The sequence below is a fragment of the Delphinapterus leucas genome, chromosome 3 (assembly GCF_059928025.1).
Source record: "Delphinapterus leucas isolate spDelLeu-1000000601 "Yukka" chromosome 3, BTC_Dleu_Yukka2, whole genome shotgun sequence".
Classification (NCBI taxonomy): Eukaryota; Metazoa; Chordata; class Mammalia; order Artiodactyla; family Monodontidae; genus Delphinapterus; species Delphinapterus leucas.
The window spans coordinates 22,365,283-22,392,754 of record NC_143131.1 but is presented as its reverse complement, the minus strand read 5'-3'; the positions used below and the strand labels follow the sequence as shown (position 1 = coordinate 22,392,754).

Below are 27,472 nucleotides of genomic sequence, written 5' to 3'. Positions count from 1 at the left end.
TGTGGACAAAGGAAGGGGACCTCCATAGAAGAAAGGAAACAAGTACTAAGCGATAACGAAGTGTATTTTTCACACCAGTGATACTGGGAACAGTTGGTTTATTAGAAGAAACTTTGTGAATCAGTAAACTGATTTGACCCCTCCTGCAAACCAAAAGGAAGGAAGAGAGAGAGAATTATTCAAAATGAGGAGATTACATGTATTTTCTCCAGAAAAGATAGCCTAGATTGATTTTTAAAAGCTAGCTGGTCCCAGAAAGTAGGGCAGGATTTGAAGATATTTTTAATAATATTCTGTCTGTCATGAATTTGAAAAAAACAGTACTAAAATATATTTGAGTGATTTGAGCAGTGCTGACATGCCTCCTACTTTTTACTTTAAATGATGACTATCTTTTTTAACCTTTGATTTTAAGTCTTTAAGAGAAACATTTTATATTTACATGGCATATTCAATTTAGGGTTCAAGAAACAGTCCATAAATTGATTTACTAACTATAGACCATGTTCTGCACTTAATTATTCACCATTATATTCCTCTTTGGAGTCTTAGGACAAAAAAATGTAGTTTCTCCCAATACTGAAATAAATTGTCATGTCTGCTGGGCTATTTGGACGCTATTCAATTGTATAAATTAACACTCAGTAACAGCTTAGAATTGCTCGCAAACATTTTAACTATAGAAACACATAAAAACTCCCTTGCTGATATCTAACTAGGGAGAAGTAAGAGAGGAGAGGAAAGGAGAAGACAGGAGGAGAAGAGAAGTGAGGGGAGGAAAGGGAAAGGGAGGGCAGAAGAAGAAAAGAAATCAAGAAGTGTCTTAAGAAAAGTGAATAAGAAGTATTTTAATCTATTTTTAAAAGTTCAATGCACTTAAATTAACTGCTTTACTTAGAAAAAAATCAAGTATGCCACTTTTCTTGTGAATTAAGCTAATTACAGAGCCCCAAAATGTATTTAAAAGGAACTGTCAATTTTGGATTAGAAACACATAATATTCATTATTATAATACTACATCCCTCATCTTTATTCAAGTAATTTCCTGTACTTTTTAATGTGAGCAATAAATTCTAATACAATGGAGCCTCTGAGATTAAAATAAGATCCTATAGTGTTTGAATCAATCAGAAACAAAATCAAATATTACCTCAGATTTAACACAGTTGTGATTTTAAGAAGAGGCAGTGAAAGACTCAGTTCTTAGTAGGCAGAACTTAGTTTGAATGTGCTGCTTGTTCTGCTAAAAAAAATTTTGGTTTTGATGTTGTTTAACAAATCTAAATTTCATTCATTTAGCTGAAGAGTAACAATAGTAAAGCATATCTTTGTTAAATCATCTAGATGTACATATATATGTATTGTACACGAGAGAATGTGAGACTGAATATGTGTGTGTTTCTTGTACAGAGGTTTGTATATATACAAATAAACATAAAAATTTAATTCAAAATATGTTATTTTAAAACTGAAATCAGTGTGATTTATATTCATCGGTACCTTGATATTTCAGTCTATTTTCAGTAGTACCTAATAATTTTATAAAGCCTTTTACAGAATATAAAAAATGAATTCAAAATTTATTTTAAGCTTAACTAATATTATCTGAAATTTTCTATATACATACCAAAAAAACCCAAAATACAAAAAACTAGTACTCAAGAAGAACAAACTGGAAACAAGCAGTTTAAAATGATAAACTATTTTACATAGTTCCAGTTTGCATGGGAAAAAAAATCAATTATTTTTAACTTCAATTTCTAACATGGTTAAGATACATTTAGGAAAATCTAAGAAGCTAGACATATAGTGACTTAATATTCATTTACATTCAATTATAGTATAAATTTGAAAATAACAAAATCAAAACTATGCTAGTATGTTTGCCATATGTGTGAGAATTTGTAAGTAATACTTCTGGATTTAGATAGCATTAGAATCGATTAAATACTAAATATAAATACCTGTGTTGGAAAAGTTTTTTTTTTAAATATTAGTTAAAATCTAGAGAACTTGCTTCATAATCATTGTAATTTATCCAGGTAACATGTACAAACAATATGGGCATACATTCTTTATTGATGATTTTAAATAACTCGATTTGAAATTCAGATAATTTAAGTGGAAAACAGCCATTGACTCAACATTCTTTTATTAAAATGGTGGACATAAAGACCAACCCCTGAACTGTCAGCTTCTTGTTGCCTGGTTGTTACACTACTATATGCAAAGGCCCCCCTCTGAATTGCATGTGTAGGTATCTGGTTTAAGCTTATTATTTATAAGTTTGGTAAACATATGCATAAGCTCTGAATTTATTTTTATACTATAGGGCAATTTGAAGCATCCGAGCCCTATAAGTATGTCCTATAAGTATAATAATTTGTGTATATTAATAAGCCCATGTACCTGAATAATACAATCTGAAACTTTGAATTAAAATCTTGTTTACCAGTAGAGAGGCAAATTCTAGCCTCATTTAGCCATTGGTTTACTAGACATGTGATTCCAAATCTTAAAACCAGAGAAAGCTGAGAAAACTGTATCGGCCTAGTGCCACATTTCAATGACTGAGTAATAAACTCACTTTGTTTACACTGATATGATGCACTTGAAAAACATGAACACATTTCATATAATCAATAAGTATACCATATGTTTTAGTGAAAAGTATCAATAGTTTTCCTGAGATTCAGTTATTCATTCATACAATACATACATAATCAATGCCATATTTGTCAGATATTGTGACATAACAATGAGATACATAGTAATTATTACAGTATTTATTTGCTGATTTTACAGAGTGAGATAGCATCTTGACCAGCTTCACAAAAATAGCATGTACCCAGAAGTGGAACACAGATTTTTTCCCATCATAGCCAGCAGGATACTTATGTTCCATTTCAGAAACACTGTCTTTAATGACGATTGAGGAAACATCACTATCATATCAGCACATTTTTAAATGCCCACAATATAAGTATGGAAATACCTTATTGTCTCTGTAATATAACCCTTTTTCAAATGCTTACAGTATTATTATCACGCTTATAGGAAACTGTAATCGTATGTTGCTTTTCACTGTAACTATTCTCTCATAAGTATATGTTTTATTTCACCAAAACTACAGGTTATAATACTGATAAAATAATGTGTTAATACAAAGTTAGAATTGAGAACTATTCTTTCAAAGACTCTGGTGGGCACTGATTTTTTTTAAAAGGAAATAATAATAAATCAAGAGGGCAGGAAGAAACTTTTAGAGGTGATAGATATGTTAACGGTATAGATTGTGTTGATGGTTTTATGGGTATATATACTTATCTCCAAACTCATCAAGCTGTGTAAACATTAAAAATGTACAACTTTTTGTAATTAATCATATCTCAATAAAGTGGTTAAAAAATTGTTCTTATTCTATTTATCACTTATGGACCTTTCTTCCATCTCTTGCATAGTAGAGGGATTAACAGTACCCAAAGAACTTAACAAAACTAATTTAGGAATAAGTAAAGTGCTACAGAACAATTATAAAAAAAACTGAAGAACTACTTAAGAAGATTTCCACAAAGAAAAAAACTAGGACAAGGTGAATATCTTCCCAGATTTCATCAAATTCTTAAGGAAAAATGATGCCCATTTTATATCATCTTATCTTTCACATAAATCATCCTTTTAAAAGACGTTATCATTGTTATTTGAAAAAAATAGTACAATGAAAATAAATTATATAGAACCATCTAACTTATGAAGATGAATTCAAAAGCATTAACCAGAATATTGGCAAAGCAAATCTAGCATTAATATAATTTATGAAGTAATAACCTCCATGGTACTAGTGATTTCCTAATTCTCATGATGAACTCAGAGAAGTTATTGTATTATTTCCTTCATAACCTATATTAATGATACATACATTATTTTATGTTTCAAATTTATATTTGATAATTTAATAAAGAAAAAATTTGAACATCCTGCTATGAGTAGCTATCATTTATAGTGCTTGATATGTACCCATTTTTTAGTAAAATAACGTTCAAAAAGATGATCCAAGAGATCAGTGTGTCTTCTAAACTATTAGACAATCTAAAAATCTTATATGATATCATCAAATCAAAACATAAAAAAAATTCAAATAACAGCCATAAACAACAACAAAGTGAAGAAAATACAGCAAATATGTTTTATCAAGGGCAATCATACCTGCTTTAGAGAGCTATTTTTCCACATAAAAAATTAATAAAAAATACCTAATGCACTTATGTATTCACTAAAACACAAGTTCCAAAATCACTTATTCCTAATGGTTGGAGGTAATTGGATTCTATTTCTTTTAAATATTAAGTGTAAACAGTGCTTTCCAAGAATTTTGGAGAAATTTAATATCCACTAGTTCACTAGGGTCACTGTTTAGACATGAATAACTGAAAGACCCACCCAGCAATGACTCATTATATGAAAAACGCCCAAACAAAGCACAAGCTTGGTTCAAGGAAGAGTGTCAAAGGGGCAGGTGTCAAAGGAATGATTCTAAGATGCTCAGAACCTAGTATTCAGATTGTCTTCCCTTAGTACACAGTCATTATCAGACCTATGCCTGTGTCTCTTGCTGGTAGAAAGATTTATGATAAAAAGTGAACAAAAGGTAAATTTAGCTCTTTGAATAAAATATTTTGGGGGCAGTGCTATCGAAGATAAAAAATATCTGTATTGTCAGCCAAAGCTGCAGCAGTGTCTGAAAACTGGATCCTCTACAATGAGCTGGAATTTTGGAGGGAATATAGAGGAATGGTGCCATTCTATAGCAAACATGACTTACACACGCTATTGCACTGAGAGCAGCAGTGGGTAGTGTGACAAGTCTGAAAGGGAGCAATATATTGAAGGTCAAACCATACCCAAATGGTGATTGATCTTTCTTCAAACTTGGTACCTTGTTTGTGGCTCTAATAGCTACTCAGTGTTTGGTAAAAGCTAACTACTTCTACATTCAAAATAATCTAAATGCATAATATTTTTATACACATATTATTATACTATAGGTATATTTTAGCCATCTATAATGGAAACTACAAGAAAATTACTTTTGACTTTACATTTTTACCTTTATTCTTTTTTTAAAAAAACAGGCTATGCCAGTCAAATATCAAATAAAAGTGATCTTAAAGTAATTTTGTAGTTTATGAATTTTAGAGTATATATGTATATGAGGTATAACTGAATAGTACTTTCACAAATTATATCATTTGCAAGAGCAGTTCAGGTGCGTATGTGTTTAGTCTTATAGCTTCATTTTATAATTATTCTATATTTATTATGAATCATTTAGTAATGATATAACAGCTTTTTGACCAAGACATTACATATATAATTAATAGAGATATGGAAAAATGTCTATGCATACTTGGCTTATGTCATTTTTATTGTTGTTTTAATCTTTTATGTATAAAATTCTCTCAGTTAATATTCCTTTAAATTAGAGTTTTGAAAGTTTTTTTTATCTCAGAACCTTTTTATATTCTTAAAGAGAAAAAAATGATCCCAAAGATGTGATTTTTAATGTGAGATATATATATGTATATATATATATGATTTGTATTGTATTAGTAAATAAACGTGAGAAAGTTTTTAAATTTATGATTTAAAAACTGATCTATGAATCAGTTTTAGAATACCAAGAATAAACTCATTACATACTAATGAAACTGCAGTCCTTCTCGTGTGGGACTCAAACCCAGCCAAAACTCAGATTGTGACTCGGACCCACAGGCTGGAACTTAACCCACCCGCACCTCAGATTCGGACTTGAACCCATGATCCCTGACTAGAAGGGGACTTGAACCCGCTGTCTTTTGATTAAAACCGCTCACCTCATGTCAGGATTTACTGAAGCTCAGGTTCTTTTGTCTGGTTACCGAAAGAATTCAGTGGGAGGGAAAGCAGCAGGCAAAGGGCGAGTTTATTAGCATAGGATGCTTGTGAGAGATACATGCGGGCTGGCAAGGGAGTGCAGCAGCCTGGAGAACAAAGAGAGCTACATTTTTATAATCAAAGAAAAAGCGGGGAGGGGAGAAGACCACCTTCTTCCTCATTCTTGGGCAGACGTCAAGGCTTACATCATTAGTCTCTCCTTTGGCTCTATATGGTATAATGGAGACTGTCATGGTGCTTTTTAAATCATATGTATATTAGCAAAAGGGTGGTAACATATACCAAAATATGGTAATTTATCTCAGATTTTGGTATAATGTCCACTTTCACCTAGTTTCTTTCCCCTTTCACCTATATTTTTATCTTGTCTACATCAGAAGTGCTACTTTTCCAGGACTATTAACTCTTTGAATTCATGTAACAAGATTCAGACCCCATATGTATTGTCTTGTGTGTTAATTATCAGGACTTGTGACTTGAAGTGTATATGGAGCTTGGATGCACCTGGTCTTCTTCAAGGTAGTGTAGATTGTTGTTACATTACTAGATTCTTTTCTCAAGTGGGCATTAGCTTACAACAGTCTCCCAAACTCCCTTAAAATTCCCTTCTGTCCTTAATCCCCTAGTGGGATTTGTAAACTGACTATTTAATTTATCCTACTCTATCCCTATCACTAACACAATCAACACATTAAAAAATGATGTTCTCTAAAACAACAGTAAATTACTCAGAGGAATGATATTGTTTTATGTTTTTGCACCTATCTTTAAGTCTGCTTTAATAGAAGATAATTTGACTCCTGTATCTGTTTCTGCATTCAATTTGTTACAAAATGTTTTAGTCAAAGGATATAAAGGAAATCCAAAAACGGATGAAATCCAGGAAAGGATTAGCAATTAATTAGCTTCTGAGATCATTGTGCATATTCATCCTGATCCAAGCTAAAACAGTATAAGTGAAATATGAAACCATACCAATAAACTTGTCATACTCTACTGAAATCAATGTCTATGTTGTACTGTAAATGGACCTAATACACAAGTATAATTTTGTCCTTTGTTACTTTGGAAAATATTGCTTCAATAGTTATACAGGTCTTCTGAAAGTTGATATACATTTATTAATATTACCATTTATTTCATGGAAAATTCTTTCAGAGTTGAGGAGCCATAGCTGACAATTTCTAAAATTCTAATTTTTGCCCCAGAGCATTCATTTTGCTAATAGCAATGATCAGAAAAAGTTGTTTTCCTTAAAGTGAGTGGCTCACTTTGTCTTCCCTGTAAAGTGTTTGCAAAACACCCAGGTCTGAATTACCATGATTTCTGTTCAAGATTTTTTTTTTCGGTAAAAGTGGTTTCCCTTGAGGAAAAAGAGTATTTAGTTTAGCTCACAACTCAAATAATCACACATGTAGTTTTTGCTAGAGGCAAGAAGCAGATGCCCTTAAAGAGGACTTTCAGAGTTTCTCTGGTGAGGATAATGGCAGACTCCAGGAGAGCTCACACCAAGGAGTACTTCACAGACTTCTGCTGCCAGTGTCCTTGTGCTTGCAGTGAGCCACAGCCACTCCTTGCCTCTGCAGGAGACGCTCCAACACTAGTACCCATGTGGTTGACAGAGTCATTGTGCTCCAGCCGGGGTCAGGCCTAGGCCTCTTATGTGAGAGAGCTGAATTCAGGACATTGGTCCACCAGAGACCTCCCGGCCCCACGTAATATCAAATGGTGAAAGCTCTCCTAGATATCTCCATCTCACTGCTAGGACCCAGCTCCACTCAAAGACCAGCAAGCTACAACTAGCAAGAGAGGAACACAACCCCAGCCATTAGCAGAGAGGCTGTCTAGAAGCATAATAAGTTCACAGACACTGCGAAACACACCACCAGACATGGTCCTGCCCACCAGAAAGACAAGATGCAGCCTCATCCACAAGAACACAGACACCAGTCCCCTCCACCAGGAAGCCTACACAAGCCACTGACCCAGCCTTACCCACTGGGGACACACACCAAAAACAACAGGAAATACAAACCTGCAGCCTATGAAAAAAAAAAACGCAGTAAATTAACAAAATGAGAAGACAAAGAAATACACAGCAGATGAAGGAGCAAGAGAAAATCCACCAGACCAAATGAAGAGGAAACAGGCAGTCTACCTAAAAAAGAATTCACAGTAATGATAGTAAAGATGATCCAAAATCTTGGAAATAGAATGGAGAAAATACAAGAAACATTTAACAAGGACCTAGAAGAACTAAAGAGCAAACAAACAATAATGAACAACACAATAAAAGAAATTAAAAATTCTCTAGAAGGAATCAATAGCAGAATAACTGAGGCAGAAGAACAGATAAGTGACCTGGAAGATAAAATATTGGAAATAACTACCCCAGAGCAGAATAAAGAAAAAAGAATGAAAAGAACTGAGGACAGTCTCAGAGTCCTCTGGGACAACATTAAATGCACCAACATTCAAATTATAGGGGTCCCAGAAGAAGAAGAGAAAAAGAAAGGGTCTGAGAAAATTTTTGAAGAGATTAGAGTTGAAAACTTCCCTAATATGAAAAAGGAAATAGTCAATCAAGTCCAGGAAGCACACAGAGTCCCATACAGGAAAATCCCAAGGAGAAACACACCAACACCTATTGATCAAACTATCAAAAATTAAATACAAAGAAAAAATATTAAAAGCAGCAAGGGAAAAGCAGCAAATAACCTACAAGGGACTCCCCATAAGGTTAAGAGCTGATCTTTCAGGAGAAACTCTGCAAGCCAGAAGGGTGTGACAGGACATATTTAAAATGATGAAAGGGAAAAAACTACAACAAAGATTACTCTACCTAGCAAGGATCTCATTCAGATTTGACAAAGAAATAAAAGCCTTAACAGACAAGCAAAAGTTAAGAGAATTCAGTACCACCAAACCAGCTTTACAACAAATGCTAAAGGAACTTCTCTAGGCAGGAAGCACAAAAGAAGGAAAAGACCTACAAAAACAAGCCAAAAGCAATTAAGAAAATGGTAATAAGAATATACATATTGATAATTACCTTAAATGTAAATGGATTAAATGCTCCAACCAAAAGACATAGACTGGCTGAATGGATACGAAAACAAGACCTGTATATATGCTGTCTACAAGAGACCCACCTCAGACCTAGGGACACCTACAGACTGATAGAAAAAGATAATCCGTGGAAATAGAAATCAAAGAAAGCTGGAGTAGTAATTCTCATGTCATACAAAATAGACTTTAAAATAAAGGCTATTACAAGAGACAAAGAAGGACACTACATAATGATCAAGGGATCAATCCAAGAAAAAGATATATCAATTGTAAATGTTTATGTGCCCAACATAGGAGCACCTTTATACATAAGGCAAATGCTAACAGCCATAAAAGGGGAAATCGACAGTAACACAATAATAGTAGGGAACTTGACCACCCCACTTTCACCAAAGGACAGATCATCCAAAATGAAAATAATTAAGGAAACACAAACTTTAAATGACACATTAAAATGGTGGACTTAATTGATATTTATAGGACATGCCATCCAAAATCAACAGAATGCACTTTCTTCTCAAGGGCTCATGGAACATTCTCCATGATGGATCATACCTTGGGTCACAAATCAAGCCTCGGGAAATTTAAGAAAATTGAAATCATATCACATATCATTTCCAACTACAACGCTATGAGACTAGGTATCAACTACAGGAAAAAATCTGTAAAAACTACAAACACATGGGGGCTGAACAATATGCTACTAAATAACCAAGAGATCACCGAAGAGATCAAAGATGAAATAAAAAAAATACCTAGAAACAAATGACAGTGAAAACACAATGACCCAAAACCTGTAGGATGCAGTGAAAGCAGTTCAAGAGGGAAGTTTATAGTAATGCAATCCTACCTCAAGAAACAAGAAACAGCTCAAATAAACAACCTAACCTTACACCTAAAGCAATTAGAGAAAGAAAAACAAAAAACCCAAAGTTAGCAGAAGGAAAGAAATCATAAATATCAGATCAGAAATAAATGAAGAAATTAAGGAAATGATAGCAAAGATCAATAAAACTAAAAGCTAGTTTTTGAGAAGATAAACAAAATGCATAAACCGTTAGCCAGACTCATCAAGAAAAAAAGGGAGAAGACTCAAATAAATGGAAATTATAATGAAAAAAGAGAAGTAAAGAGTGACACTGCAGAAATACAAAGGATCATGAGAGATTACTACAAGCAACTATATGCCAGTAAAATGGACAACCTGAAAGAAATGGGCAAATTCTTAGAGAAGCACAACCTTGTAAGACTGAACCAGGAAGAAATCGAAACTAAAAAGAGACCAATTACAGGCACTGAAAAGGAAACTGTGATTAAAAATCTTTCTTGTTTGTTACAAAAGCCGAGGACCGGAAGGCTTCAGAGCCGAATACTATTAAACATTTAGAGAAGAGCTAACACCTATCCTTCTCAAACTCTTCCAAAATATAGCAGAGGGAAGAACACTTCCAAACTCATTCTACATGGCCAACATCACTCTGATAACAAAACCAGCCAAAGACGTCATAAAAAAGAAAACTACAGGCCAATATCACTGATGAACATAGATTCATAAATCCTCAACAAAATACTTGCAAACAGAATCCACCAGCACTTTAAAGGGATCATAGACCATGATCAAATGGAGTTTATTCCAGGAATGCAAGGATTCTTCAGTATACGCAAATCAATCAACATGATACACCTTATTAACAAAGTGAAGGAGAAAAACCATATGATCATCTCAATAGATGCAGAGAAATCTTTTGACAAAAGTCAACACCCATTTATGATAAAAACCCTGCAGAAAGTAGGCATAGAGGGAACTTATCTCAACATAACAAAGGCTGTATATGACAAATCCACAGCCAGCATTGTTCTCAATGGTGAAGATGTGAAACAATTTCCACTAAGATCAGGAACAAGACAAGCTTGCCCACTCTCACCACTATTATACAAAGTAGTTTTGGAAGTTTTAGCCACAGCAATCAGAGAAGAAAAATAAATAAAAGGAATACAAGTCAGAAGAAGTAAAACTGTCACTGTTTGCAGATGACATGATACTATACATAGAGAATCCTAAAGATGCTACCAGAATACTACTAGTGCTAATCAATGAATTTGGTAAAGTAGCAGGATACAAAATTAATGCACAGAAATCTCCTGCATTCCTATACACTAATGATGAAAGATCTGAAAGAGAAATTAAGGAAACACTCCCATTTACCACTGCAACAAAAAGAATAAAATACCTAGGAATAAACCTACCAAGGGAGACAAAGACCTGTATGCATAAAACTATAAGACACTGATGAAAGAAATTAAAGATGATACAAACAGATTGAGAGATATACCATGTTCTTGAATTGGAAGAATCAATATTGTGAAAATGACTATACTACCCAAAGCAATCTACAGATTCAGTCCAATCTCTATCAAACTACCAACGGCATTTTTCACAGAGCTAGAACAAAAAATTTCACAATTTGTATGGAAACACAAAAGACCCTGACTAGCCAAAGCAATCTTGAGAAAGAAAAATAGAGCTGGAGGAATAAGGCTCCCTGACTTCAGACTATACTACAAAGCTACAGTAATCAAGACAGCATGGTACTGGCACAAAAACTGAAAAATAGATCAATGGAACAGGTTAGAAAGCCCAAAGATAAACCCATGCACATATGATCACCTTATCTTTGATAAAGGAGGCAAGAACATACAATGGAAAAAAGACAGCCTCTTCGATAAGTGGTGCTAGGAAAACTGGACAGCTACATGTAAAAGAATGAAATTAGAACACTCCCTAGCACCATACAGAAAAATCAACTCAAAATAGATTAAAGACTTAAATGTAAGTCCAGACACTATAAAACTCTTAGAGGAAAACATAGGCATAGACATAAATCACAGCAAGATCCTTTTTGACCCACCTCCTAGAGAAATGGAAATAAAAACAAAAATAAACAAATGGGACCTAATGAAACTTAAAAGCTTTTGCACAGCAAAGGAAACCATAAACAAGGCAAAAAGACAACCCTCAGAATGGGAGAAAATATTTACAAATGAAGCAACTGACAAAGGATTAATCTCCAAAATATACAAGCAGCTCATACAGCTCTATATCATAAAAACAAACAACCCAATCCAAAAATGGACAGAAGACCTAAATAGACATTTCTCCAAAGGAGTTATACAGATTGCCAACAAACACATGAAAGGATACTCAACATCACTAATCATTAGAGAAATGTAAATCAAAACTACAATGAGGGGACTTCCTTGGTGGCACAGTGGTAGAGAGTCCACCTGCTGATGCAGGGGACACGGGTTCGTGCCCTGCTCCAGGAGGATCCCACATGCCGCGGAGCAGCTGGGCCCATGAGCCATGGCCGCTGAGCCTGTGTGTCTGGAGCCTGTGCTCCACAATGGGAGAGGCCACAACAGTGAGTGGCCCACGTACCACACACACACACACACACAAAAAAAAAAATCTACAATGAGGTATCACCACACACCAGTCAGGATGGCCATCATCAAAAAATTTACAAACAATAAATGCTGGCGAGGGTGTGGAGAAAAGGGAACACTCTTGCACTGTTGATGGGAATGTAAATTGATACAGCCACTATGGAGAGTAGTATGGAGGTTCCTCAATAAACTAAAAATAGAACTACCATAAGACCCAGCAATCCCACTACTGGGCATATACCCTGAGAAAACCATAATTCAAAAACAGTCATATACAACATTGTTCATTGCAGCTCTATTTACAATAACCAGGGCATGGAAGCAACCTAAATGTCCATCGACAGATGAATGGATAAAGAAGATGTGACACATATACACAATGGAATATTACCTAGTCATAAAAAGAAACAAAATTGAGTTTTTTGTAGTGAGGTGGATGGACCTAGAGTCTGTCATACAGAGTGAAGTATGTCAGAAAGAGAAAAACAAATACTGTATGCTAACATGTATATATGGAATCTCAAAAAAAAAAAAAAAGTTCTGAAGAACCTAGGAGCAGGATAGGAATAAAGGTGCAAACGTAGAGAATGGACTTGAGGACACAGGGAGGGGGAAGTGTAAGCTGGGACGAACTGAGAGAGTGGCATGCACATATATCCACTACCAAATGTAAAATAGCTAGCTAGTGGGAAGCAGCGACATAGCACAGGAAGATAAGCTCTGGGTGCTTTTTGTCCACCTACAGGGGTGGGGTAGGATTGTGGGAGGGAGACACAAGATGGAGGAGATATAGGGATATATGTATACATATAGCTGATTCACTTTGTTATACAGCAGGAAGTAACACACCATTGTAAAGCAATTATACTCCAATAAAGACGTTAAAAAAAAGAGGACTTTCATTCATTGTAGCATTATTCATGATAGACAAGATATGAAAAGCCAGATATTCATCAATAGACAAATGGATAAAGAAAATGTGGTATGCACATACAATAGAATATCATTCTGCCTTAAAAACGAAAAAAAAATCCTGGCTCTACCTGTAAAGCATTATGCTAAATGAATTAAGTCAGTCACAGAAGGACAAATACTGCGTTATTCCACTTACAGGAGTTATCTAAAATAGTCAAACTTGTAGAAGCAGAAAATAAATGATGGTTGCCAAGGCATGGGGAAGGGAAAATAAGAGTTACTGTCCAGTGGGTATAAAGTTACAGTTATACAAGATGGATAAGTTCTAGACATCTGGGGTACAACATAGTGCCTGCAATTAACAAATGGTGGAGTAGCTTGATCAAACACTTAAAAATTTGTTAAGAGGGTAGATTTCATGTTAAGTATTCTTAACATACACACGGAACATGAGGAAACTTTTGGAGGTGATGTGCATGTTTATTTCCTTAATCTTTGTGATACACACATACACGGTGTATGAATGTAATCAAATTCATCAAATTTTAGACACTAAATTTGTGCTCTTTTTTGTACATCATTTATACCTCAATATAGCTATATTAGAAAGCAATTTGGAAAGATGTGTACTCAGGGTCAAGATATAAGTTAAAAATTGTAAGATGCTTCAGGGACATTTCCATGTATCTTTTGTAAAGGTATAACAATATTTGACTTTTAAAGCACAAACCATGTCTATGTTTAATAGAAAGGACTCATTTTATCTTTCTTCAGCAACTTTATACATAGATGCTACAAATGTGAGTTGAGAAACCAAGTCGTCTAATCTCCCTTTCTAAGCCAAAGATCTATTCTTAACTGCAAGAAAATATATCCTAACTAAAATTCTAAAAAATAAGCTTCAGATACCTAAAAGTTTCCTCAATTTTTAAAAAATATTGCAAGGCAAGAAAACTATGTATTGTTTGTATTTCCACATAAATGCAGAAAAATTGGGGGTTTCCAAATAATGATGAATTATTGGAAAATAATATTACAGAGATCATGCTAGTTATAATTGCACATAGCTAGTAAGAGTATGGCATGAACTCTGAAAAAAAATAGAATTAATCTCTGAAAAAATATATATATATTTCTATCTATGTATCATCTATCTATCTATGTACTGTCTATTTCAGAATATTCTAGGAAACATAAGAATATACTGTACACAATTCCATTCACATCCATTAGTCATGAGAGCAATTACCCCATCAAAGTCATGTAGCATTTAGATAGCTCCACTCTACAATTATGAGAGAATATTGGTGAAAACAAAAAATAATGTTTTAGCGTTATTTTAGAAATACATTTGACCTCAGGTCTCTCTGAAAGAATTCTGCATCAGACTTGTGAACCACTAATTTATGGAAAGATTTCCATTCCCAGAACGTTTATATTTATTTTAATTTCTAGGAAATGGTTCACTTTGCCAGCTTCCTTTTCCCTTCTCTGATATGTATATGTGTGAATTGAATATAAGTAAAGAAAAAGATAAACATGTTGAACTCTTTCATACAAGAAAGTATGCAAGCATAACATATTTTCTAACTCAGGCACAAAATCACCGAGACTCTGGTTTTATATTTTTACTGATAATAAAATTACACTTTGAATATTTCAAGTATGATTATTTTCTTCTAAGTTTTCAATTCACTTTTCAAATTATTTTTAAGTATTTATTGTTTCTTTTCTGAAATTAGAGTATAAATTGTGTGTTCCATTCATTGTAGAAAAATTGAAAAATAGAGTGTAAAGAATATTAAAATTATCTGAAGACTTGGTATACTCAGTGAATCACACAGTTTTATGAATTCCCTTACCATTACAATAATATTATTTATTATTTATAGAACATACAAGAATAACCTCCATTTTAAAGTACTGTTATACTCTAGGGGTGTGTGTGTGTGTGTGTGTTTGTATAGGTTTGTGTGTATGAATGTCTGAGTATGTGGATATTCTCTTACATTTGTATTCAACAAAATGCTCTACAACTAGGTTCTCTATTATTTTCATTGATCTAATAGGTTTATTTTTTTGTTCTAGTACATCATTGCTTTACCTTTTATAAAGAAATAATGTATTTAAACATAAGATAGTAAAACTAGCCCGCATTTTTTCAAATATGTTTGACATCTAGTATTTCTTTTGGGTTTGTATTGAAATTTTGGAGTAACTTTATGTAATTGAAAAACAGGCTTATGGTGATAGAGTACATTTAAATAGAAATCTTACTCAGAATCATTTATAGTATTAATTTAGACAAGTATTCAATCGTATTGTGTATTATATTTTGATCAGTATTGAATATTTATAATGGAATTAACTTCTAGGAAACTTTTAGGAAATAACGTGTCATTTGGGTTATTTGGTGAAATGGAATATTCATTCTATTTTAGTTTCTATCTTGTTCTAAACACATATAATTTCTATCCTATTATCGTTGATATATATGAGAGTTACTGACTTCTATAATTTTATGTTGTAGCAGAGTAGTGTGTCCAACTCTTATTGTATATGTTCTAATGATACGTTAGCTTCCTATAATCTTTCCAAGTAGAAAGCCACATCCTCTCTTAATTAGAGCAACTAGCCAAAATCTATCAGTCTTTTCCATTGTTCTTCCTCTTCTTGCAGGACATCATTAAATAACTGTGGTGGGCATTCCCTTCTTATTTTCAAGTTTTTAGTAAACTGCTGCTAGTGATTTACCATTAAGTATGTTACTGCTTAATAGGTTGATTTAATCATCATGTTCAAGATTCTCTTTTATCTCAAATTATGGTATTTTCTTTTCTAAAATAACCCATTCCTTTATGTTTGAATATCTTTTCAGAAGTTCCCTGGTGATATGTATCATACAATTAATTTTCAGATAAAGTGAGATTAACCATAGTGTTGTATTTCCCAAAGGACAGCGTGTGAAGCCTGAACGTGGCTTAGATTTAACTTCTAGTATTACAGTGGGATCCTTTATTAAACTATAATTGTTGGGCAGGTTTAGATGCAGCCAATTAAGTTTGTACTTTTTAGCATTGTCCAGACATGCACTATTAAGATACTACTAAAATCACTATACTACTGCTTCATTTTCTAATTCTCTGAGTTGATAAAATACATGAGAAAATGCAATCCTTTGATACCCTGCTCCTAGGAATCTTCCTCTTTGTGCTGCTACCCCTTAATTTAATTAATATTTCTATAAATCTCACCATCCCTTACCTCTGCTTTGCATTCTTTTCCTTGGAAATTGCCATTTCTGAATAGGTTAATTTAAAATGATTTCAGTCACTATTCATTGTTTACTATTATTCAATAACTTTCAGGGGAGAAATAGCATCTGAGTGATTGAAAATCAACTTACATTGCAAAAAGATGGCCACTTAAATTTTTGGTTAGTATAATTTTATTCTTTTTGGTTAAAAGACTGAATGGTGAGGTGTAAATCATGACTCTTTCCCTTGTTTCAGTTAAATTCAATGTGTTCAAATTTGCGTGCCATGAAATAAAATATGGATAGTTTAATGTTTTCCTCTAGTCATCTCTATAGTAGATTGTTTACAAAAATGACTTTAATTATCCTACTCTCTGTAATCATGTTCTTGCAAATTGATTTTGCAATGCTTTTCATCGAGAAAAGGAGTCTCCTCCACTTTTTGAATCTAAGTTGACCTTATGATTTATTTTAGTTAGTATATTACAAAGTTTCAGGTTTCTAGTTCTAAGCCGTAGCCTTCAATATCTGAGTGCTTCAAGCCTCCCTTTTGGGTCTCTTCCTCTACTGTGGAACAAATGCTGGAGGAGAGCTCAGTTTTCCAGACATCCATTCTAGATCAGCAGTCGACAGAGCTGCCTACAGGTAGCCACAGACACATGAGGGATCAGAGCTGAAATCAGAAAAATCTACTCAATCTATCATTGTAATAATGAGTCTGACTCTGTTTGATATTTGGCTGCTGACAACTTTTGGGCCTTATCTCTTCCTCTTTCCCTTCTGTCTCAAATCTCAGAAAGCTGATAAGAATATCTGTGTACTCCCTCTTGTGGTGCTCACAGAATTTAAAACCATATAAGCCCTTTGCTGCACACAAGAAACACACCCTGGTGCCACTCCCTAACCACTGTGAAAACCCAAGCCAGTCTCCTTTCCATGCACTCTCCAGCCATTTTTAGGCCAGCTTGGAAACCTTTCCTGCCCTGCTCTTACCAAAATATCTCATTATATAAGTAATAAACTTTTTTATGTCCTCTTTTTCTGTGTGTGCGATCATCTGTCTTGACATTTGGGGGTGGGAGGAGCTGGCATATCCTGTTTCTGGAAAATGTCTAAAACAGCCATAGACTTATGAGTCATGTAATTAGTATTGTTTTAAGCCATTGAAGTTTACAGGTGTCATTATGATTTATATTTAAGAAAGATTATCTTTAGAAGCATATAGCATATTTTTGGTTTTGTTTTCAGAGTTGTGGTATATTTCTGTACATGAGCATGGATTATCTTTAAGAGTGTCTTATAAGTATTTTAAAATAACAATGAGGGACACTTCATGAATGACAATCAACCCAATGTCACTTTTAGTGAGAAATCTAAAATGAAAAACTAAGGAGCTCTATTATTTATCTCTTGTTACAATAGATATTTATTACTTCACAATTTTCTATGAATCAGAAGTCAGGCATTGGTTTATCTGGGTCTTTTGCTTAGGACCTCACAAGACTTCAATAAACATGTAGGATAGGGTTGAAGTCTCATTTGAATTCTGACTAGGGATGGATCCACTTTCAAACTCACTCAAATTTTTAGCAGAATTCAGTTCTTTGCATCTTTAGAATTGAGGACTCAATCATCTTTCTGTCTGTCAGGCAGTGACTTCCCTCAGTGACTAGAGGCCTCTCACAGTTACTTGCCAAGAGGGTTTCCAAAAATGGCTGTTTGCATGTTCAAACTCAGCAAGGAAGAGAGAAAGAAACTCCATCAAGATGGGTTCTCCAATTTTATGAAATGCAATCATTTAGTAGCAAAAACGTAATCATATATATCCTGACATGATTCTCATTTTCTGTTGATTAGAAGCAAGCCACGTGTTCTGCCGACATTCGAAAGAGATCACATAAAGGCATGAATATCAGAAAATAGGGATCATGAGGGTCATCCTGAGAGTCTGGCTGCAAAAGGACAAATTTTCTGCAAATCCATTTGTTCACTTAAGCTAATATATTATTTCTAGCACAAAGGGAATTATTGAAACTTGATTAGATAATAGATTTTTCAAATTATGTAATGGCTAGAATTATTTATTTTATTTTTTGTTTGTTTGTTTGATTATAGTACCATGGAAACTTCGACTACGATTAAAGTTTTGGTTAATGCTTACCTGATTTCAATTTCAGCTTTGAAACATGACCTCTTTTAACCATAAAAAATTATTTACTAATTCTAAATGTCTGTTTCTTTGGCTGAAAAATAGTGCTAACAATGATGCCTGCTTCATAGCATACCATGAAGCTATCTTAGCTTTATTTTCAAAACAAAGCAAATTTGCAAAAAATGTTTATTACTATTTTTACATACTCTTTTGACATTTAACCCTGTTTTGGCCATAATATTATGAAGTCATATATGAAAGTGAATTTGGGGGCAGCAATTGTTAGGAATAGTGACTCTGGAAACATACCTAGAAGCATGCAGATAAGATCACAGCCTGTGCTTTGTTTTATATATATATATATATATATATATACATATATATATATATAAAACCAGTGTTAATGTGATACTGAATAAGTAAGCTTTATAATACAGTATGTAAATTTATTAATAGATAATACAATAAAATGGTATTTAGGAAATCCACATTTTTACATTTGTACTAGTTCTAAGTGAAATAACTAATTAGGCTCTTTTCTTGTTCCTTTGAAGAAAATACCTTTAATCTAAACTCATTTGGTAAATAAAAATATCTGGTCTGAAGACCTGTAATTAATATTATATAACTTGTGTGCATTAAAGATCCAGTTTTTATTTATTACTCTTGATACAAGCTGTTTCTAAGTTTATTTAATGTGTTTATGCTTTCTTATGACTTTTAATTTGAATAAAATAGAACCATATGTTTTATTTTTACATTACTTTATATAACTAATAATGTTCTGGAAAATGTGCCTCTAATATATTAAATCAATATTTAGAGTGATTCAAATTAGATGACTGAAACATTTAACTATAATATTGAAAAATACAGTACATAGAATTTCTAAGTATTGTGAAAAGTTTGATAATTTTATGGTGAAAAGGAGAAATAAAGTCAGTCAGATATTAAGAAATAATAAGACAAAATTAGAAAGTTCTCTAAGACTAAAGAAAATAAAACATGACTGCAGTAAAGGCATTTTCAGGAAATAACTGAAGGGAATATAAACATACATTACAGAACTAGAACTAGATACTTGAGATGGAAAAATGTGAAAAATAAAAAATCTATTTGTTTTGAATTTGATAAGCACCACTTACCACACCTTCCTCTTCTTATCGTTTATGCTATATGATGGTTAATTTTATGTGCCAGCTTGACTAAGCTATAGCACCCAGTGACTTAATTAAACACTAAGTGTTGCTGTGAAGGCATTTTGCAGATGGGATTAACATCTACAAGTTGACTTTAAGCAAAGTAGATTACCTTTGATAATGTGAGTGAACCTCACCCAACCATATGAAAGCCTTAAGAGCAAAAACTGAGTTTTCCCCAAGAAATTCTTACTCATGACTATAATGTCAGCTCCTGCCAAGTTTCCAGCCTGCCAAGCTACCTAATTTTAGACTCAGGACTCCAACATCAATCCCTGCCTGAGTTTAGAGATTGCTGGCCTGATTTATGAATTTTGTACTTACCAGCCCTAACACACATGAGCCAATCCTTAAAAAAAGAAAAAAAAACCTCTTAATACATGCACATATAAATACATATATGTGTTTATATGTGTGCATAGATCTAGACATAGATTGACAGATATAGATATAGATATAGATACATATATAGATATATCATATTGGTTCTCTGGAGCACTCTGCTTAATACTGGCATCAATTCTAAACCAACTACTCATTTTTTCCAAAAAAACTCCAGACCTTTTTTATCTCCACTGACTTTTAGTTTTTATTACTACTTCTTGTTTGAGGTCCCACTCCATCTTTATAATTATTTATTTTCACTTGCTAATATGGATTGCCACCCCACTGTAATTTGGTGCTTTTTAGAAAACCTAGATTTCATAGCCTCACCTTTGGGCTAGAATCCATGGGAGAATCCTAAAGTCAAAACTTCCCAACTCTCTGATCATTCCTCAAATCAGAATATTCTAGTACTGCCCCCAAGCCAGTTTCTTTTGATCTATCCCATATTTATTTGATATCACCCTATATGCATCCTTCATAACATTTCCCAGAATTTGTAATTGTGAGTAATTGCATATTTTTAAAGTTTAATATTTTACTCCACTAACCAGGCAATAATATCCATGAGCTAAAGATTCTTTTATTTTTATAACTGTGTGCCCTGTTCCTGTAGGGTTTGGACATTAAGTTGATGAAAATATTTTTACTGAAAGAGCAACAAGAATGTGTTTCATTGATAGAGAAATGTTGTGATTTTTCCTTTCCCCTTCAGTAGAATCTTCCTTGATTAAAAACACTGCTGTACTGAAATGTTACATTTCCTGGGTGATTGAAAAGATGTAGGAAAGGGCAAATGTATTTTTAAAAAAAAAAGTGGTTTTGTTTTGCTTGCCTTAGCCAAGTCTCAGCAGTAGGTGTAGTTTGTTTGCATGATCCTTAATTAACATGACACCAGCTCTTGGGAGAAGGTCTTCCCCGCACCAAAGAGAAGAATAGCTCAAAAATATCAGCAAGGGAAACAGGAGGTGTTTACCCAGTGTTAGTTAGTGGTATGCATGTGTGACTGTAACTCCATTGGGCTCTCTGAGGCTGGTTGGATCTTGGTCAACATCCTATCTTTGTCTCTAATCTTCATTCCTTATCACCATGTGAAACCCCATTGCTTGCAGCTCCTTGGCCCAAACTAATGTCATGATTCATGTCTTTCTCTTCACAACTCCCAGTCCACAAATTCATCATCTTATCTCCAATGGGGCTGAAGGATTAGCTGATGACATTATTTTCTTTCAGAAAGAATATGTGTCATTTTTTTAATCACATGACATTTTATTTTTGATTTTCAAGAGTCTATTTTTCAATAATCAAGTTATTAGTATTTAAGGCTTTTACCTCTGCGTTCTCAGTAAGTCAACCATAATACACCTAGAGGCAATGTGGGTAGAATGGTATTTATATGAATGTTCAAAAAGAGTAACATAAACATGAACATTTCAGGATACAGTCCAGTTACAAATGGATGAATGAATACATGATTGGCTGGGTGGGTGGGATGACTGAGAAGATGATAATGAAACACAAGTGTCACACAAACACAGCATATGTTCAAAATACAATTTGATACTGAATAATCAATAGGCAATATGGAAATCAAAGTTTGTTTTTCTTATGTTGATAGTATTAAAACATTTTAACTCTCTGATGGATATTTGTTGAGAGTTTTAGGGAAATCGTGTTTTTCATCCGTTTCTCTACTGTTCTGCGATTTATTCAGATTTTGAAGTTTATCCATCTATTTCTGTTTACACTCTAAGAAAGATATTTCACTTGATTAAATAACTTGCTCAATGTTTTACAAAAAATAGGAGATAAATTTGGTCTGGGGGCACAGGGCCTTGACTCTGTTCTTCTTTTCTTTCCATTGTTCCAGGCTGTCACATTTATATATTTCTGAAGTAAAATTAACTAATCAGAAATAGTGGAAACTGTCAGTACTTTGGTTTTGAATCAAAGGCATAAATAGAGATACGGTCTGACACAATTTAAAATGTTTTATGGTTTTATTTTTTGATTCATTTCATAATATCTTCCCTAATGACATTTTGAATAACCTAAAATTTATCAAAATAATTATATTCCTAACCTATTTTACTTGATTATGTGACCAAACAGATTTGCAATACCTTTATTTATTACAGTTACAATTAAACAGCTTTCATTTATGAATGCATCAAAGTATACTTTCTTTAGTTATAAAGTACATGATTTCACAATTTACTGTAACCATTTGATATTTTTATAACAGAATTGGTGAGTAATGAAACACTTTAATAATTATAGAATTTACAGTGGTTAAACTGCACAATATACTTGCTACTATTTTGAAAAGACATCGGAATAATTTGCATAATTTACACTCATATGATTCACTTCTAAGTGTAGTGTGATGCACAGTACTAAGCTGATTAACCTTTCCTTGGTTTACTATCCAGAATGTGGTCAGAGTTTTAGTGAATTAATTTGACCACCATTATGTGTAATGGGCTGAAGTTACATTAATCTACTAAGTGATATACCCATCAAAGCTTATGAAGAACTAATTCATCTGAATAAGAACTAACAATATTGATTATATTTTCAACACAAGGAAAGAACACTATGCATGGTTTTGTAACTTAAAATTAAACTTTAGTCTATGTAAAAAGATACATATTTATTTTTTCAAAACACTAGTTTTTCATAGGGTGATGGTAGTTGAAGAAATGTGGTGGGTAGCATTTGTTAGGGAGAGTACATAATTATATTAACCCAAGTGTAACAAATGTCTAAAATGTACTATTATTAATTTTAATGCATAATAAAATATAAATTACAACTCCATGAAGAGAATTAAAATGGAAGATTATAAAAGATCATTATAGATTCAATTTGGTAACTCTTTCATATTCATTAATAATCCCCCAAGTGAGAAATCATCAGCACTGGGAATGTACCCTTAGCCAGAAAATCAGTTAAATTTTCTACCTTAGTTCTTAACTTTCTTTAATGTAAGTACAAACAAACACACACATGTACACATCCTATGCACATGCACACCATACATACACAAACACCCCATATAATTTACTTAACATGAATAATGCTTTAAAAGAATATATAAATTAAATATAAAATTATTTCTGATACTCTTACTAGAATCAATATGCATTTTTTAATTCAATGGTTATTTAAATAATTTTTAGAACTTTTAAATCTATGACGTGTTATGGACTGAATGTTGTATCCCCTCAAAAATTTTCTGTTGAAATTCTAATCTCTAATGTGATGATGTTAGGAGGTGGAGCCTTTGGGAAATGATTGTCTTGAGGGTAGAATCCTCATGAATGGGATTAATGACTTTATGTCCTTTCTGCCATATGAGGACACAGCAAGAAAACAGTTTTCTACGAACCAGGAAGGGGGCCCTCACCAGACATCAAGTCAGCAGGTGCCTTGTTCTTGCCCTTCTCAACCTCCAGAACTATATGAAATAAATGTTCTTTAAGTCACACAGTCTATGGCGGTTTATTATAGAAACATGAATGGACTAAAATAGCATATATTTGAAAAATATGATCAGTGAGAAATGTATGGTTTAAGTTTGAATGAGTTTGATTATTATGAAAAGATATTTGTTATAATGCCACTTGAATGCAGAGTATACAGTTTTGATACAGTTGCTTAGAGTCAAATATTAAGGCATTAAACATTGAGGCATGTCCCTCAATTTATGCCAAAAAAATTCAGTTTTAAAACACTAATATTGAAAAAATCCGAAGACATATTGAAACATAAAATCCTAGGAAAGAATGAAGCTTGACAGATTTACTGCAGAGAAATTGAAAGGTTCTATGTCACAAAGACCATGCATAAAGCTAAAAGCAAATAATAAAATCAGGAAGATACTTGATTGTTTATATTTTCACATAATCTTTATTAAATTATAAAAAAGTAAATATGAATTTGGAATTGAATAACAGTCTCCATACACTTCAAATATGATAATTTGCCAGCTTCCTCTTACTTTCCCACCAAGAAAATCTACTTTCAGGGCCTGAGATTTATTTTCCTGCCTCCTCTCTCTCTTTTTCTCTCTCCTTCACTCTTCACAAACATATATATATATTTTTTACAAATATATAATTATATGTATAAAGTATTACCCTTCCAACTTGTTTCTTTGTCCCACTGGGAAAAAATATCTTAGACATTTATTTGTGTCCACAGATACGGATAAAAACTGCTATTTATGGCTGCATAATTCTCCATATATCCTAACATATGTGGAACAAATTATTATGTATGGCTGTATAGTCATCCATTCACTGTAATTTAGTCAAATTTTGCCCTGTTGATGGACATCCACATTTTTTCTAGGTTGAATGTAAGTTTATGACTTCTGAGCTCTGTGAGGCCCATCCTAGAATTGTCCGGTTTCCTGAAAGGAGAGCTCCTTTTGTAAAGGGTCTGTGGCTCATTTGCATACTGAAGCTTTGGCCCGGGGTTCTGTGACACTGTTGGTTTTGTCCTGCTTCTGCCACATCTCTGCCTCAGATCCCCAGACCATGCGACAGCTCTGCCTCCCGAAGCAGAGTTATCTCCCTCGACTTCAGCCCATCATTCCCTAAATCATTTCTTGTTTTTGTGCTATACAACTTCTGCAACTTTTGCTATGTTCTTTGTATTGTAGAATACCTGTATTGTGCTGACCGTTAACGTGCTCTACTTTCCCTGACTCTTTGAAATTCTGATCCCTCATTACCAGTAAAATAAACTACAGTAAGAACTGAACGCAAAGACTGCAGGATTAGTTTTTCCATCATGAAACTCTCTACTACCATCACCAACTCCCCCTGCTGTGTACATAAAAAGACAGTGTTATGCGATGCACACACACAAGACCTACATGCACAGAATATCTATAACAAGCTAAGGAGAAATGATCTAGTAGGAATGGGGTAGAGGGAGGATAGGAAACCTATAATAAAGCTATATATGGAGAAGAACACTGTAGTAACTCAGAATATATAGTACAAAGTAATTAGCAAGCAGCAACATTCTCCAAAGATACTTTATTCACAGATTTGAAAGAATGGAAAAATGAATCAATTGTCTATATCAGAAGTAATTACATGGGTGAGCCCTCCCACCTCTGTTGTGCTGGGGAAGATGTAGCAGCCTCTTCTCCAAGCCACCCCTTTGCCTCCCAACTTCTCTGGGGCCCTCGACCGCCCGACCAGGGGCCCCAGGGCCGCGGGCTCAGCCGAAGACCACGGGCTCTGTGTCAAACCAGCAGTTTGGGGGTTTGCTGCGCCAACGCACCTGAGGAGGCGCCGGAGGAGCCGCAGCTGCTGCACGGTGCCCGCACCTCTAAGTGGTTCACTGTGTGCATGGGGCTCGGCTTCCTGTCCATGACCTCCCGTGCTGGGGTCGCGCTCAACACCCCGCCCCCTGGCCCGTGGATGACTTTGTGCACCAGAGTAAGCTGCACATGGAGGGCTTCCGGAGCCTAAAGGAGGGTGAGGCCATGGAGTTCACCTTTAAGAGGTGTGACAAGGGCCTGGAATCTCTCCGAATCACTGGCCCTGGTCGGGTATTCTGTATTGGGAGCGAGAGGCGGCCCAAAGGGAAGAGCATACAGAAAAGGAGATCAAAGGGAGACAGGTGCTACAACTGTGTAGGTCTAGACCATCATGCCAAGGGATGCAGACAGCCACCCCATCCCAAGAAGTGCCACTTCTGCTAGAGCATCAACCATATGGTGGCCTCGTGGCCACTGAAGGTCCAGCTGGCTCCCAGTTCACAGGGAAAGCCAGCCTACTTTCGGGAGGAGGAAGAAGAGATCCATAGCCCTGCCATGCTCCCAGAGGCACAGAGTTGAGCCACAGTGGGTGGGGGCTATCCTTTTGTGATCAGGAAGTTTTGAGGAGCAGGCATCAATCGGCAGAGTGGAGACATGGGGACAGCGTGGGTAGGGGGCAGCTGGCACTGCCATATATCTCAGGCCGGGGTCCACAACATCCCCCTCTTCCCCCCTGGTGGGGGGAGGGGGGAGGCAAAGGAACTCCAATCATGCTCTATCCAAATGCACATGAGGGCTCTGGGGGGGTAACCCTACCTACATGCTTTATCTGAGTCTCCACCCACAGAATCTTCAGCTTTTGAAAGTGGCCTGGATAGGGAAGTTGTTTTACTCTTAAAGAAGGATTTGGAAGAATATTTCCCAGCCAGAGTGAAAAGATTAAGCATGAGACCAGATTGATGGGCCCAACCCACAAGCCGTTACATTCTGTGGGAGCGAATATCTCAGGCGTAAGGCAGGATTTTCCACCTGTTGTCTCCTCATAACCCCCTCTTGGGATAAAGTGCTGAGAACTGTCCCAAGCTGTGGGTTGTAATGATAGGCAAAAGGGGTGGTTATGGGAACAACTGTAGATCTGCTGCTTCTAAGCTCATTCCCACCGCATTCTGCGCCAATACAATTTTATTCATTTGCTTCCTTGGATGACTATACCTTGGGTCCCACTTTCTCTAGGATGCCAACTGCACTAGCTGTGTGCGAATGACATATCTTGTGCACTTTAACTTTTTTCTGTAATATAAGTATTCTGGCTTTGTATTTTTGTGTATTTTAATCTAAGGCCCTCATTCCTGCTCTGTGTTCTCAGGTACGTGAGCAATCTCAGGGATAAGTCGGCAGCAGCTCCGTGTCTGCACAGCAGGAATACCTTTTGTTTCTATGTCACCAGAGAGAACAGCTATTTGGAGCATAAAGCCTAATTGAGCTACCTCATTTTTGCCAATTAGAGCTGGCTTTTCTGCCATAGTGTTCTCTTGAAACTCTACCATCTTCAATGTTTCATGGGAGACTAGATTTAGCTGGGTTGCCCCATGACTTGGTCTCCTTCTACTGAAAGATTGGAAATTGGTCTGATCAGGAAAAGGTGGTGCAGAGAGGTTAGGAGAGGCTGGGCCAGGTAAAAGGTGCAGAGAGGGGCAGCCTAAATTAGGCAAAGGTCATCTGTACATGTGATAAAGGATTCCTTTTCCAGACCTCTAATCCCAGGACACAGGACTTGCTTTACATACCAGATGCATCCGTCACCAGATTGGGCTAGGCCTACCATGCACAACAG

The 27,472-nt window shown here is 34.8% G+C and overlaps 1 pseudogene; it reads left to right on the top strand.

Moving 5' to 3' along the window:
* The window catches only part of LOC111178593 (protein lin-28 homolog A pseudogene), a 34,439-nt pseudogene extending 7,279 nt beyond the window's left edge, over positions 1–27,160 (top strand).
* The last annotated feature ends 312 nt before the right edge of the window (positions 27,161–27,472 follow it).